Source organism: Orcinus orca, chromosome 1 (assembly GCF_937001465.1).
Source record: "Orcinus orca chromosome 1, mOrcOrc1.1, whole genome shotgun sequence".
Lineage (NCBI taxonomy): Eukaryota > Metazoa > Chordata > Mammalia > Artiodactyla > Delphinidae > Orcinus > Orcinus orca.
In genome coordinates, this window is record NC_064559.1 from 95,413,566 (window position 1) to 95,425,789 (window position 12,224).

The 12,224-nt window shown below is 63.4% G+C and overlaps 9 non-coding genes across 9 annotated transcripts; 6 read left to right on the plus strand and 3 right to left on the minus strand.

Annotated features, from left to right (window-relative positions):
• Positions 1-684: 684 nt before the first annotated feature.
• On the minus strand, positions 685-767 carry TRNAL-CAG (transfer RNA leucine (anticodon CAG)). The gene has a single exon. It is a non-coding gene; the product is annotated as a tRNA-Leu (tRNA).
• Positions 768-1,338: 571 nt separating this feature from the next.
• TRNAD-GUC (transfer RNA aspartic acid (anticodon GUC)) lies at positions 1,339-1,410 on the plus strand. The gene has a single exon. It is a non-coding gene; the product is annotated as a tRNA-Asp (tRNA).
• An 844-nt stretch (positions 1,411-2,254) lies between these two features.
• Positions 2,255-2,326, plus strand: TRNAG-UCC (transfer RNA glycine (anticodon UCC)). The gene has a single exon. It is a non-coding gene; the product is annotated as a tRNA-Gly (tRNA).
• Positions 2,327-2,608: 282 nt separating this feature from the next.
• TRNAE-CUC (transfer RNA glutamic acid (anticodon CUC)) lies at positions 2,609-2,680 on the plus strand. The gene has a single exon. It is a non-coding gene; the product is annotated as a tRNA-Glu (tRNA).
• Positions 2,681-7,033: 4,353 nt separating this feature from the next.
• Positions 7,034-7,104, minus strand: TRNAG-GCC (transfer RNA glycine (anticodon GCC)). The gene has a single exon. It is a non-coding gene; the product is annotated as a tRNA-Gly (tRNA).
• A 1,135-nt stretch (positions 7,105-8,239) lies between these two features.
• On the minus strand, positions 8,240-8,322 carry TRNAL-CAG (transfer RNA leucine (anticodon CAG)). The gene has a single exon. It is a non-coding gene; the product is annotated as a tRNA-Leu (tRNA).
• Positions 8,323-8,893: 571 nt separating this feature from the next.
• Positions 8,894-8,965, plus strand: TRNAD-GUC (transfer RNA aspartic acid (anticodon GUC)). Its single transcript has one exon. It is a non-coding gene; the product is annotated as a tRNA-Asp (tRNA).
• Positions 8,966-9,809: 844 nt separating this feature from the next.
• On the plus strand, positions 9,810-9,881 carry TRNAG-UCC (transfer RNA glycine (anticodon UCC)). Its single transcript has one exon. It is a non-coding gene; the product is annotated as a tRNA-Gly (tRNA).
• A 282-nt stretch (positions 9,882-10,163) lies between these two features.
• TRNAE-CUC (transfer RNA glutamic acid (anticodon CUC)) lies at positions 10,164-10,235 on the plus strand. Its single transcript has one exon. It is a non-coding gene; the product is annotated as a tRNA-Glu (tRNA).
• The last annotated feature ends 1,989 nt before the right edge of the window (positions 10,236-12,224 follow it).

Below are 12,224 nucleotides of genomic sequence, written 5' to 3' on the forward strand. Positions count from 1 at the left end.
CAGGTGTGGTCCGGCCAGGGTCCCAAGGCGAAAAAGCACCGAGGGCACGCACCACAGGCCGGCAAGACGCTGTCGGCGGCCACCTCGCTGTGGCTGTGGAGGGAATGGAATGGGCAGGCAGGCCGTTGGGTCTGGCGGGAAGGACAGGATGTTGGAAAGAGGGAGAGCTGCTGCTGGCGGAAGTGGAAGAAAGGCTGTGAGAACGAGTCCGCTGTTCACCAGGCAGAAGTCGGAGGGCGGACGAGGCGTGGAGGGCTTTCCACACGCGGCCGTTCTGCGTGTGGCGGTGGGGGCGGGGTGGAGCGGGGGAGAGGCCGTGGGGGGGAGGGGCGAAGGCAGGCAGGCAGGCAGGAAGACCAGCAGCAGCAGCAGCAGCCGCCAGCAGGTGAGGAAAGATGTGCTGCGAAGGACTGAAGGGCTTCCTGGTGTGGGTGCAGGTAGGAAGGGGCGTAGGAGCTGGCGGGGAGGGCGTTTGTCCGGAAAGCCCGTGGCCGGAGGGGTTCGTAGCGGGCCGTTTCTGCCAGGCCCGCGGCCGTGGCTGAGAAGGTCCCGCGTCTGAGAGGCGTGCATGTCCGGGCCGCAGTTTGGAGAGGCGGCAAGAGTGCAAGGCGCGAACGGACTGGAAGGCAGTAAAGCGCTGCCATAGGGCCGGGTGCGTTTGTCGGGCGGGCCAAAAGGCTGGCTTGTCAGGAGTGGGATTCGAACCCACGCCTCCAGGGGAGACTGCGACCTGAACGCAGCGCCTTAGACCGCTCGGCCATCCTGACGGCGGGCCTGGGCGTGCGCGTGGCCGCTCGGCTGGCTGGGACCCGACGCGACGCGCAGCCCGGTGCCCTTGGCGGGACGCGGTGCTCCGCGCCAGGCGCGCGGCCGTGTGGGGGAGCGACGGAGCGGGCGCGCGGCGGCCGACGGGGAGCAAGGCCAGACGACGCGCCTGGCTCCGCCGCGCTGGCGCCCTCGCCCAGCCCTGGCCCCGGACGGAGCCGGGCCGCGTCTTGCCAGCCCCTGCCGCCGGCCCCCACCCGCGCCTCTCCTCGCCGGCCGTGGCCAGGCGCGCACCCACCCCCTCCTCGCAGCCTTGCTTTCGGTCTCGGGCCCCCTCCTCCCGGCGCGATCCCCGCGTCGGAGGCAATAGGCAGCGCGCACTGGGAGCTTTCAGCGCCACTTGGGTCCGGGTCCCTGTCGGGTCGGGGGCTGCTGCTTTGGAGGACGCGGTTGGTGTGGCGTTGGGTCGGCTCGGGCACGTGCCGGGCGCCCGTGGTGGGCCGGGGCCGGAGGGCGGGGGGAGGCGTCGGCCGGCAGCCCGAGAGCGTCCGGGCGCGGGGGCGGTGGCCGCCGTCCTCGTTAGTATAGTGGTGAGTATCCCCGCCTGTCACGCGGGAGACCGGGGTTCGATTCCCCGACGGGGAGGCAACACGCCCCCTTTTGGTGGCTGGCGCCGCTCTCTGTCCCGCCGCCTATCTCCCAAGGACCCTGCTTGTCCGCCCTGTGCCCTCCGTCCTCCAGCGAGGCGCAGGGCCCCAGCGCGTGCCCAGCCTGCCCACCCTCGACCCCCTCCAGCCCTCCAGCCCTTCCTCGTCGCCGGGCACTCAGTCGCCACGGCCGAGCGACGGCCTCCTCTGGACACCACAAGCTCTCGATGACGTTGCGGCCCGCCCAAAGTGGCTGTCTCCGTGGGCTCCTTGCGTCGCGACGCAAGGCTGCGCAGCTATGCACAGCTGCATAGGTGCCCAGCTGCCGGGACGGGTGGGAGGCGGATGAGTGCCGTCCCCTGTCGGTGCGGGAAGTGGCCTGGCCAGGCGCCGGGTGGAGAAGGGCTTTGGCGAGCCGGGGTGCTGGAAGATGCGTGCGCCGGGGGCGGGGGCGGGCCGCGGCGTGGAGCCGAGGGACCTGGAGCAGCAAGGCAGCGAGAGCGCCACCCTGAGGCGATCGGGCGGGTGGTCTAGGGCAGCTTCGTGGGGCTGGCGCGGGTGGGGCGCCGGGGGGCCTTGGTGGCGTCTGTGACGTCACAGAGCTGCGGGCCGGCGTGGCGTCGGGGCAGGGCTGCTCCAAGCGGCGGCGGCGGCGGCTGAGGAGGAGGAGGAGGACGAGGAAGAGAAAGGGGAGCAGAAGGAGGAAGAGAAGGAGGAGGAGTCGGAAGAGAAGGAGTCGGAGGAGGAGGAGGAGGAGGAGGAGGAGGGGGAGGAGGAAGCGGCGACGAGAGTGCGCTCGGGCGAGCCCGGTGCCGGCGTCTCGGGGCGGCCCGGGCTGTGCAGCGTTGGTGGTATAGTGGTGAGCATAGCTGCCTTCCAAGCAGTTGACCCGGGTTCGATTCCCGGCCAACGCAGCGGGCTGACCTTTTGCCGCGCTGCGCGGGCGGCCGGCCGGCCGGCCGGGGCCCTGTGAGGGAGAGCTGGGAGCAGGGAGCTCGGTGGCCCTAGCGGCTCTTCTTGTGTGTGCGAGAAGCAGGCGCGCAGTGTTCTGAGGGTGCTGCGAGCAGGAAGGACGGGAGGACACGTGGATTGCCAGGGGCGGCGTGTGGCTGCACTTGGAAAGGCCGGGTCTTGGCGCCAAGGTGGCGCCGAGCGGCTGCTATGGGTCGAGCAGGAGCCGTGGTAGAGCCCGACGCTCCCTGGTGGTCTAGTGGTTAGGATTCGGCGCTCTCACCGCCGCGGCCCGGGTTCGATTCCCGGTCAGGGAAGCCTTTCTTCTTCCTCTCTACCTCACACCGTCCACATCCCACTTTTAGGCCACGCTTGCTCCGCGGCCTCGGCGTCGCGCCCTGCCCGACAACAGCCGCCCGGTGCCCTGCACCTGCAGCCCAAGCCCTGCCAGGCAACGTCCACCCTCCCTGCCCGGCCAGACCTTTTGGCCGCACTGGCGCGCGCCCACTCGAGGCCTTCGACGTCCCGTGTCTTCGTTTTCACACGCTTGCCTCAGCCCCAAACACGAATGGCCGGGGCGGCGCCTCTCCCCGCCGAGGCTGTGGCCACGAGCAAACGCCCCCGCCGGTGTTTGGACTCTCCAGCAGCACTGCTTCTCCCCCACGGCGACAGCGGCGGCGGCACCGACGGCGCTGTCACACGCGGTGCCTTCTGACAGCGCCGGATCCCCTGTGGAAAGGAGCACCGGTGGGCAGACGGGTGCTTCGCAACACCGCAGCAGGTTTCCTGAACGCCCTTGCCGGTGCCTTGGGGGTGGCTGACAGTGTGGGATGAAGGTGTTTGTGGCCGTGGTCGGTGGCCACCCCACGCGGGCTAGGGAACGGAGCAGAACGAGCCCATGGAGAGAGGGCGGCGGTGGGCCGCGTGCTGGGAGGTGCGAGGAAGGACCTGGGGTGTCTGGCTGGAGCGCGGGCAGGAGCGAGAGGTGTTGGGCTGGCGGGGACCTGGCCCGGGAGAGCGGCTGGCCGCTCAGGCAGGGGCTCAGCAGAAGCTTGGTGTGGTGGGGGCACCTGGCCCGGCACGTGTGTGCGGGTGGGTCAGATCAGGGGGCGGGGTGGGCCTGGAGTAGGAGTGAGTCTGAGGAGCGCTGGCAGAAGTGAGACTTCCGGGCAGGACATTTGACAGTCGGGCCTGGGATACAAGGGGCAGGTGGCGGGGAGAGGGGTCCGAGCCTCCGGGCTGGGGGGAAGGGCGGGGTGTGTGAACGGGCTGTGGGGCGTGGAAGATGGTGGGAGAGGACCCCTTCGCGGTGGGGTGGCGGGTGAGCGCCCCAGACTGGTGTGCTGTGCGGCAAGGTGGTCAGGCCAAGCAATGGGTTGTTACTGGGGGCGGTGGGTAGGAGGCGGGCAAGAGAACAACAGAAACGGAGCGCGCCACAGGGGCTAGGCGGGGTCCGAATCGGGTGGGGGCATTCTACTGCCCCAGAGACACACATCACCTCTCATCGGGAGAAACCATCCAGTCTCAGGTGTGTGTGGTGGCGGGGGTCGGGGGAGGAGGGGTTGAGGTTGAAAGAGGCCAAGGGAGAGGTCCCGTCTGATCCAGCAATCCCACTCCTGGGTGCGTAGCCGGAAATGGCGAAACAAGAGTTCAGAAAGGCACAAGCACCTCCATGTTCACAGCGGCACTATTTGCACTAGCCAAGACGTGGAAAAAACCCAAGTGCCCGTCAACGGGTGGCCAGTACAAGAAGAGGTCGTATCTATGTAGTACGAGCTATCACTCAGCCGTCAATAAAAAAGAATGAACTATTGCCATTTGCTGCCACAAGACTGCTCCCCGAGAATATTACGCTTCGTGAAGTATGTCCGACAGAGAAACACAAAGATACGTGGAATCTCAAAAGTACTACCACTGAATCTGTGTGCGAAACAGAAACAGGCTCACAGACCTGGAAAACACAGTGATGGTTACCCGAGGGAAAAAGGAGGGGTGGAGGGATAAATTAGGAGCTCGATGAACCGATACACAGTACTTCATATAAAGGAGATAAGCAGCAAGGATTTACAGAATAACACAGGGAATGATATTCAATATCCTGCAATAACCTATACTGGAAATCAATCTGAAACAATATTAGACATGGAAAACAGTATCCCCTTTGCTGTACACCTGAAACTAACTCAATGTGGTTAATCAACTCTTCTTCCTAAACCACAAGTACTAGTCCTTAAAAGTAAGTAAGTAAATAAATAAATATATAAATAAATAAATAGGAGGAACTGAGCCATCAGATGATCCAGCAATCCCCGTCGTGGGTACACAGCCGCCAAAGAGAAAAACTGTTGTTTGGAGAGATCCACGCACCCCCGTGTTTGTAGCTGCGCTACGTGCCACAGCCAAGACACAGAAAAAACCCATGTGCCCATCAGCAGTCGGCTGAGAGAAAAGGATGTGGTATATATGTACTGTGGAGTATTACTCAGCCATTTCAGAAAATGAAATATTGCCATTTGCCACAATAAGGATGGTCCTAGAGACCATTACACTTGGTGAAGTAAGTCTGACAGAGAAGCACAAAGATACGTGGAATCTAAAACGTAATAGAAAAGAATGTATGTGCAAAAGAGAAACAGACTCCCAGACAGAGAAAACACACTGATGGTTACCCGAGGAGAAAGGCAGGGGTGGAGACATAAATTAGGAGCTGCGATGAACAGATACACCGTACTTCATATAAAAGACATAAGCAGGGGGCTTCCCTGGTGGCGCAGTGGTTGAGAGTCCGCCTGCCGATGCAGGGGACACGGGTTCGTGCCCCGCTCCGGGAAGATCCCACATGCCGCGGAGCGGCTGGGCCCGTGAGCCATGGCCGCTGAGCCTGCGCGTCCGGAGCCGGTGCTCCGCAACGGGAGAGGCCACAGCAGTGAGAGGCCCGCGTACTGCAAAAAAAAAAAAAACACATAAGCAACAAGGATTTCCAGTATAACACAGGGAATGATATTCAATATCGTGTAGTAAGCTATCATGGAAAGCAATCTGAAACGTTATTAGACATGGGAAACAGTATCTGCTTTGCTGTGCACCTGAAACTAACTCAATATTGTTAATCAACTTTTCTTCCAAAATTACAGCTAGTCGTTCTTATAAGTAAGTAAGTAAATGAATAAATAAATATTAAATGCATAAATAAAAACAACACACTAAAGAAATAGGTGAAATAGGGGCTCTCATATGATCCAGCAATCCCCATCGCGGGTACACATCGGCAGAGGAGAGAAACTGTCATTTGAAGAGATCCATGCACCCCCATGTTCACGGCAGCACTACGGGCCACAGCCAAGACATGGACAAAACCCAAGTGCCCATCAGCCGATGGCTGGCACGGGAAGACGTGATATATATGTACTGTGGAATATTACTCAGCCATACAAAAGAGTGAGATACTGCCATTTGCACCAAGAAGGAGGGACCTAGAGTATATTACACTTAGCGACGTAAGTCAGGCAGAGAAGCACAAAGATACGGGGACTCTAAAGCGTACTACAAACGAACGTATGTGCCAAAGAGAGAGACACACAGACATAGAAAACACACTGTTCGTTACCCAAGGGGAAAGTGTAGGGCAGGGGAAATTCCGGAGCTGTGATTAACAGAGAGGAAATACTATACATAAAGCACACAAGCAACAAGGATTTACCGTACAGCACAGGGAACTGTATTCATGTGTCGTGATAACGTATAACGGAAAATAACCTGGAAAAGGACATATAACTGAATCACTTTGCTGTACACCTGAAAGTAACACAAAGTTTAAACCAACCATACTGCTACGAAAAGGAGAAGAAGACGAAGGGGAAAACAAGAGGGCAACGGGACAGAGGCAAGGGCAGGATCCTTGACAACGTAGGATTTGGAAAGGATCGGGGCGGGGGGGGGAAGTGGCGAGATAGGAGGTGGGAGGAGGGTGTTTGTGGGAATAGGCAGGAGGCTGAGGTGGTGGTGCTGGGGGGTGCTGTCCCGAGGGCTGATGCTGTTGGTGGGAGCAGAGGTTCAGGGGAGGGGGTGGTGTTTGTCGTGCTGATGGTGCTGGTGGCAGTAGCGGTGGAGGAGCGGGCCGGTGTTGGAAACGTGTTTCTGTTGAGGGTCAAAACGTGAATCTAGAGTGTAGTCTGCGATGATAGTGTGGACTTCTTTGGAACTCCTCGTGCAAGTGAGCGCTTTTGGGACTCTAGGAAACTGGGATGTATCGCTCCCAGAGGTGGCGACTTGCTTGCTGCTGGTTGTGCAAAGATAGTATAATTTTCGGAGTGAGGGCAGAGTGAGGCAGAGAGCTTGGACACGTGGCGAAAGGTGAAGAGGTTGGGCTGTGCGGGTGCCAGTGTGGGGTGTTCCTTACAGTGACAAGCGGGACACAAGCGGGGTCGGGGTCAGGAAGAGAACAAGGACAAGGAAGGGGTCTGGGCGAAAGAGTGGCTGAGCCCGCGAGGTGTCAGGTCCTGGAGGCCTGGCTCCCGGGTGTGTGTGGGGTGGGGGCGTCTGCGTGGGAAGGACAGGGGCCGGAAGGTGCGGTGGTGAGCGAGCTGTTGCAGGACCGGTGCCTTGAGTGTGGCAGCTGGGAAACCCAGCTCCGCTTTGGGGCTGCGGGCACCAAAAGGGGACGCTGCGTCTGCATGGGCCGGGAATCGAACCCGGGCCTCCCGCGTGGCAGGCGAGAATTCTACCACTGAACCACCCATGCACCGATGGCCGCCGGTGCCCGCCGCTGCCCCAGCGGCGCCCAACGCTGCCCCAGCGGCGCTCGCCGCCAACCGCCGGACCCTGGTCACTGGTCGCCCCGTGGGCATGGGCTCCATTTGAGCAAGAGGCCGACGGGCCACCTGAATGAGAGGCTCCGGGCACTCTGGCGACCCCAGGGCGCGAGGCGGTCGGAAGCACCGAAGGATGGAGGGACGCAGGCGGGCTCGGCCCGTCCTGCGCTTTCTCTGCCGTCCACGGGCTCGGCCCGTCCTGCGCTTTCTCTGCCGTCCACGGAGCCGATTGACTGTCGGTGTCGCCAGGCGAAGCCAGGAGGCGAACCGGCCTGGCCCGCGCCCGAATCCCGGTCAGGGCAGGCGAGGCGTGGCCGCTGCGGCTGAGCACCGACGTTCCTCTCAGCCGCCGCCCGGCTCCGACGCAGGCAGGCAGGCAGGCAGGTGTGGTCCGGCCAGGGTCCCAAGGCGAAAAAGCACCGAGGGCACGCACCACAGGCCGGCAAGACGCTGTCGGCGGCCACCTCGCTGTGGCTGTGGAGGGAATGGAATGGGCAGGCAGGCCGTTGGGTCTGGCGGGAAGGACAGGATGTTGGAAAGAGGGAGAGCTGCTGCTGGCGGAAGTGGAAGAAAGGCTGTGAGAACGAGTCCGCTGTTCACCAGGCAGAAGTCGGAGGGCGGGCGAGGCGTGGAGGGCTTTCCACACGCGGCCGTTCTGCGTGTGGCGGTGGGGGCGGGGTGGAGCGGGGGAGAGGCCGTGGGGGGGAGGGGCGAAGGCAGGCAGGCAGGCAGGAAGACCAGCAGCAGCAGCAGCAGCCGCCAGCAGGTGAGGAAAGATGTGCTGCGAAGGACTGAAGGGCTTCCTGGTGTGGGTGCAGGTAGGAAGGGGCGTAGGAGCTGGCGGGGAGGGCGTTTGTCCGGAAAGCCCGTGGCCGGAGGGGTTCGTAGCGGGCCGTTTCTGCCAGGCCCGCGGCCGTGGCTGAGAAGGTCCCGCGTCTGAGAGGCGTGCATGTCCGGGCCGCAGTTTGGAGAGGCGGCAAGAGTGCAAGGCGCGAACGGACTGGAAGGCAGTAAAGCGCTGCCATAGGGCCGGGTGCGTTTGTCGGGCGGGCCAAAAGGCTGGCTTGTCAGGAGTGGGATTCGAACCCACGCCTCCAGGGGAGACTGCGACCTGAACGCAGCGCCTTAGACCGCTCGGCCATCCTGACGGCGGGCCTGGGCGTGCGCGTGGCCGCTCGGCTGGCTGGGACCCGACGCGACGCGCAGCCCGGTGCCCTTGGCGGGACGCGGTGCTCCGCGCCAGGCGCGCGGCCGTGTGGGGGAGCGACGGAGCGGGCGCGCGGCGGCCGGCGGGGAGCAAGGCCAGACGACGCGCCTGGCTCCGCCGCGCTGGCGCCCTCGCCCAGCCCTGGCCCCGGACGGAGCCGGGCCGCGTCTTGCCAGCCCCTGCCGCCGGCCCCCACCCGCGCCTCTCCTCGCCGGCCGTGGCCAGGCGCGCACCCACCCCCTCCTCGCAGCCTTGCTTTCGGTCTCGGGCCCCCTCCTCCCGGCGCGATCCCCGCGTCGGAGGCAATAGGCAGCGCGCACTGGGAGCTTTCAGCGCCACTTGGGTCCGGGTCCCTGTCGGGTCGGGGGCTGCTGCTTTGGAGGACGCGGTTGGTGTGGCGTTGGGTCGGCTCGGGCACGTGCCGGGCGCCCGTGGTGGGCCGGGGCCGGAGGGCGGGGGGAGGCGTCGGCCGGCAGCCCGAGAGCGTCCGGGCGCGGGGGCGGTGGCCGCCGTCCTCGTTAGTATAGTGGTGAGTATCCCCGCCTGTCACGCGGGAGACCGGGGTTCGATTCCCCGACGGGGAGGCAACACGCCCCCTTTTGGTGGCTGGCGCCGCTCTCTGTCCCGCCGCCTATCTCCCAAGGACCCTGCTTGTCCGCCCTGTGCCCTCCGTCCTCCAGCGAGGCGCAGGGCCCCAGCGCGTGCCCAGCCTGCCCACCCTCGACCCCCTCCAGCCCTCCAGCCCTTCCTCGTCGCCGGGCACTCAGTCGCCACGGCCGAGCGACGGCCTCCTCTGGACACCACAAGCTCTCGATGACGTTGCGGCCCGCCCAAAGTGGCTGTCTCCGTGGGCTCCTTGCGTCGCGACGCAAGGCTGCGCAGCTATGCACAGCTGCATAGGTGCCCAGCTGCCGGGACGGGTGGGAGGCGGATGAGTGCCGTCCCCTGTCGGTGCGGGAAGTGGCCTGGCCAGGCGCCGGGTGGAGAAGGGCTTTGGCGAGCCGGGGTGCTGGAAGATGCGTGCGCCGGGGGCGGGGGCGGGCCGCGGCGTGGAGCCGAGGGACCTGGAGCAGCAAGGCAGCGAGAGCGCCACCCTGAGGCGATCGGGCGGGTGGTCTAGGGCAGCTTCGTGGGGCTGGCGCGGGTGGGGCGCCGGGGGGCCTTGGTGGCGTCTGTGACGTCACAGAGCTGCGGGCCGGCGTGGCGTCGGGGCAGGGCTGCTCCAAGCGGCGGCGGCGGCGGCTGAGGAGGAGGAGGAGGACGAGGAAGAGAAAGGGGAGCAGAAGGAGGAAGAGAAGGAGGAGGAGTCGGAAGAGAAGGAGTCGGAGGAGGAGGAGGAGGAGGAGGAGGAGGGGGAGGAGGAAGCGGCGACGAGAGTGCGCTCGGGCGAGCCCGGTGCCGGCGTCTCGGGGCGGCCCGGGCTGTGCAGCGTTGGTGGTATAGTGGTGAGCATAGCTGCCTTCCAAGCAGTTGACCCGGGTTCGATTCCCGGCCAACGCAGCGGGCTGACCTTTTGCCGCGCTGCGCGGGCGGCCGGCCGGCCGGCCGGGGCCCTGTGAGGGAGAGCTGGGAGCAGGGAGCCCGGTGGCCCTAGCGGCTCTTCTTGTGTGTGCGAGAAGCAGGCGCGCAGTGTTCTGAGGGTGCTGCGAGCAGGAAGGACGGGAGGACACGTGGATTGCCAGGGGCGGCGTGTGGCTGCACTTGGAAAGGCCGGGTCTTGGCGCCAAGGTGGCGCCGAGCGGCTGCTATGGGTCGAGCAGGAGCCGTGGTAGAGCCCGACGCTCCCTGGTGGTCTAGTGGTTAGGATTCGGCGCTCTCACCGCCGCGGCCCGGGTTCGATTCCCGGTCAGGGAAGCCTTTCTTCTTCCTCTCTACCTCACACCGTCCACATCCCACTTTTAGGCCACGCTTGCTCCGCGGCCTCGGCGTCGCGCCCTGCCCGACAACAGCCGCCCGGTGCCCTGCACCTGCAGCCCAAGCCCTGCCAGGCAACGTCCACCCTCCCTGCCCGGCCAGACCTTTTGGCCGCACTGGCGCGCGCCCACTCGAGGCCTTCGACGTCCCGTGTCTTCGTTTTCACACGCTTGCCTCAGCCCCAAACACGAATGGCCGGGGCGGCGCCTCTCCCCGCCGAGGCTGTGGCCACGAGCAAACGCCCCCGCCGGTGTTTGGACTCTCCAGCAGCACTGCTTCTCCCCCACGGCGACAGCGGCGGCGGCACCGACGGCGCTGTCACACGCGGTGCCTTCTGACAGCGCCGGATCCCCTGTGGAAAGGAGCACCGGTGGGCAGACGGGTGCTTCGCAACACCGCAGCAGGTTTCCTGAACGCCCTTGCCGGTGCCTTGGGGGTGGCTGACAGTGTGGGATGAAGGTGTTTGTGGCCGTGGTCGGTGGCCACCCCACGCGGGCTAGGGAACGGAGCAGAACGAGCCCATGGAGAGAGGGCGGCGGTGGGCCGCGTGCTGGGAGGTGCGAGGAAGGACCTGGGGTGTCTGGCTGGAGCGCGGGCAGGAGCGAGAGGTGTTGGGCTGGCGGGGACCTGGCCCGGGAGAGCGGCTGGCCGCTCAGGCAGGGGCTCAGCAGAAGCTTGGTGTGGTGGGGGCACCTGGCCCGGCACGTGTGTGCGGGTGGGTCAGATCAGGGGGCGGGGTGGGCCTGGAGTAGGAGTGAGTCTGAGGAGCGCTGGCAGAAGTGAGACTTCCGGGCAGGACATTTGACAGTCGGGCCTGGGATACAAGGGGCAGGTGGCGGGGAGAGGGGTCCGAGCCTCCGGGCTGGGGGGAAGGGCGGGGTGTGTGAACGGGCTGTGGGGCGTGGAAGATGGTGGGAGAGGACCCCTTCGCGGTGGGGTGGCGGGTGAGCGCCCCAGACTGGTGTGCTGTGCGGCAAGGTGGTCAGGCCAAGCAATGGGTTGTTACTGGGGGCGGTGGGTAGGAGGCGGGCAAGAGAACAACAGAAACGGAGCGCGCCACAGGGGCTAGGCGGGGTCCGAATCGGGTGGGGGCATTCTACTGCCCCAGAGACACACATCACCTCTCATCGGGAGAAACCATCCAGTCTCAGGTGTGTGTGGTGGCGGGGGTCGGGGGAGGAGGGGTTGAGGTTGAAAGAGGCCAAGGGAGAGGTCCCGTCTGATCCAGCAATCCCACTCCTGGGTGCGTAGCCGGAAATGGCGAAACAAGAGTTCAGAAAGGCACAAGCACCTCCATGTTCACAGCGGCACTATTTGCACTAGCCAAGACGTGGAAAAAACCCAAGTGCCCGTCAACGGGTGGCCAGTACAAGAAGAGGTCGTATCTATGTAGTACGAGCTATCACTCAGCCGTCAATAAAAAAGAATGAACTATTGCCATTTGCTGCCACAAGACTGCTCCCCGAGAATATTACGCTTCGTGAAGTATGTCCGACAGAGAAACACAAAGATACGTGGAATCTCAAAAGTACTACCACTGAATCTGTGTGCGAAACAGAAACAGGCTCACAGACCTGGAAAACACAGTGATGGTTACCCGAGGGAAAAAGGAGGGGTGGAGGGATAAATTAGGAGCTCGATGAACCGATACACAGTACTTCATATAAAGGAGATAAGCAGCAAGGATTTACAGAATAACACAGGGAATGATATTCAATATCCTGCAATAACCTATACTGGAAATCAATCTGAAACAATATTAGACATGGAAAACAGTATCCCCTTTGCTGTACACCTGAAACTAACTCAATGTGGTTAATCAACTCTTCTTCCTAAACCACAAGTACTAGTCCTTAAAAGTAAGTAAGTAAATAAATAAATATATAAATAAATAAATAGGAGGAACTGAGCCATCAGATGATCCAGCAA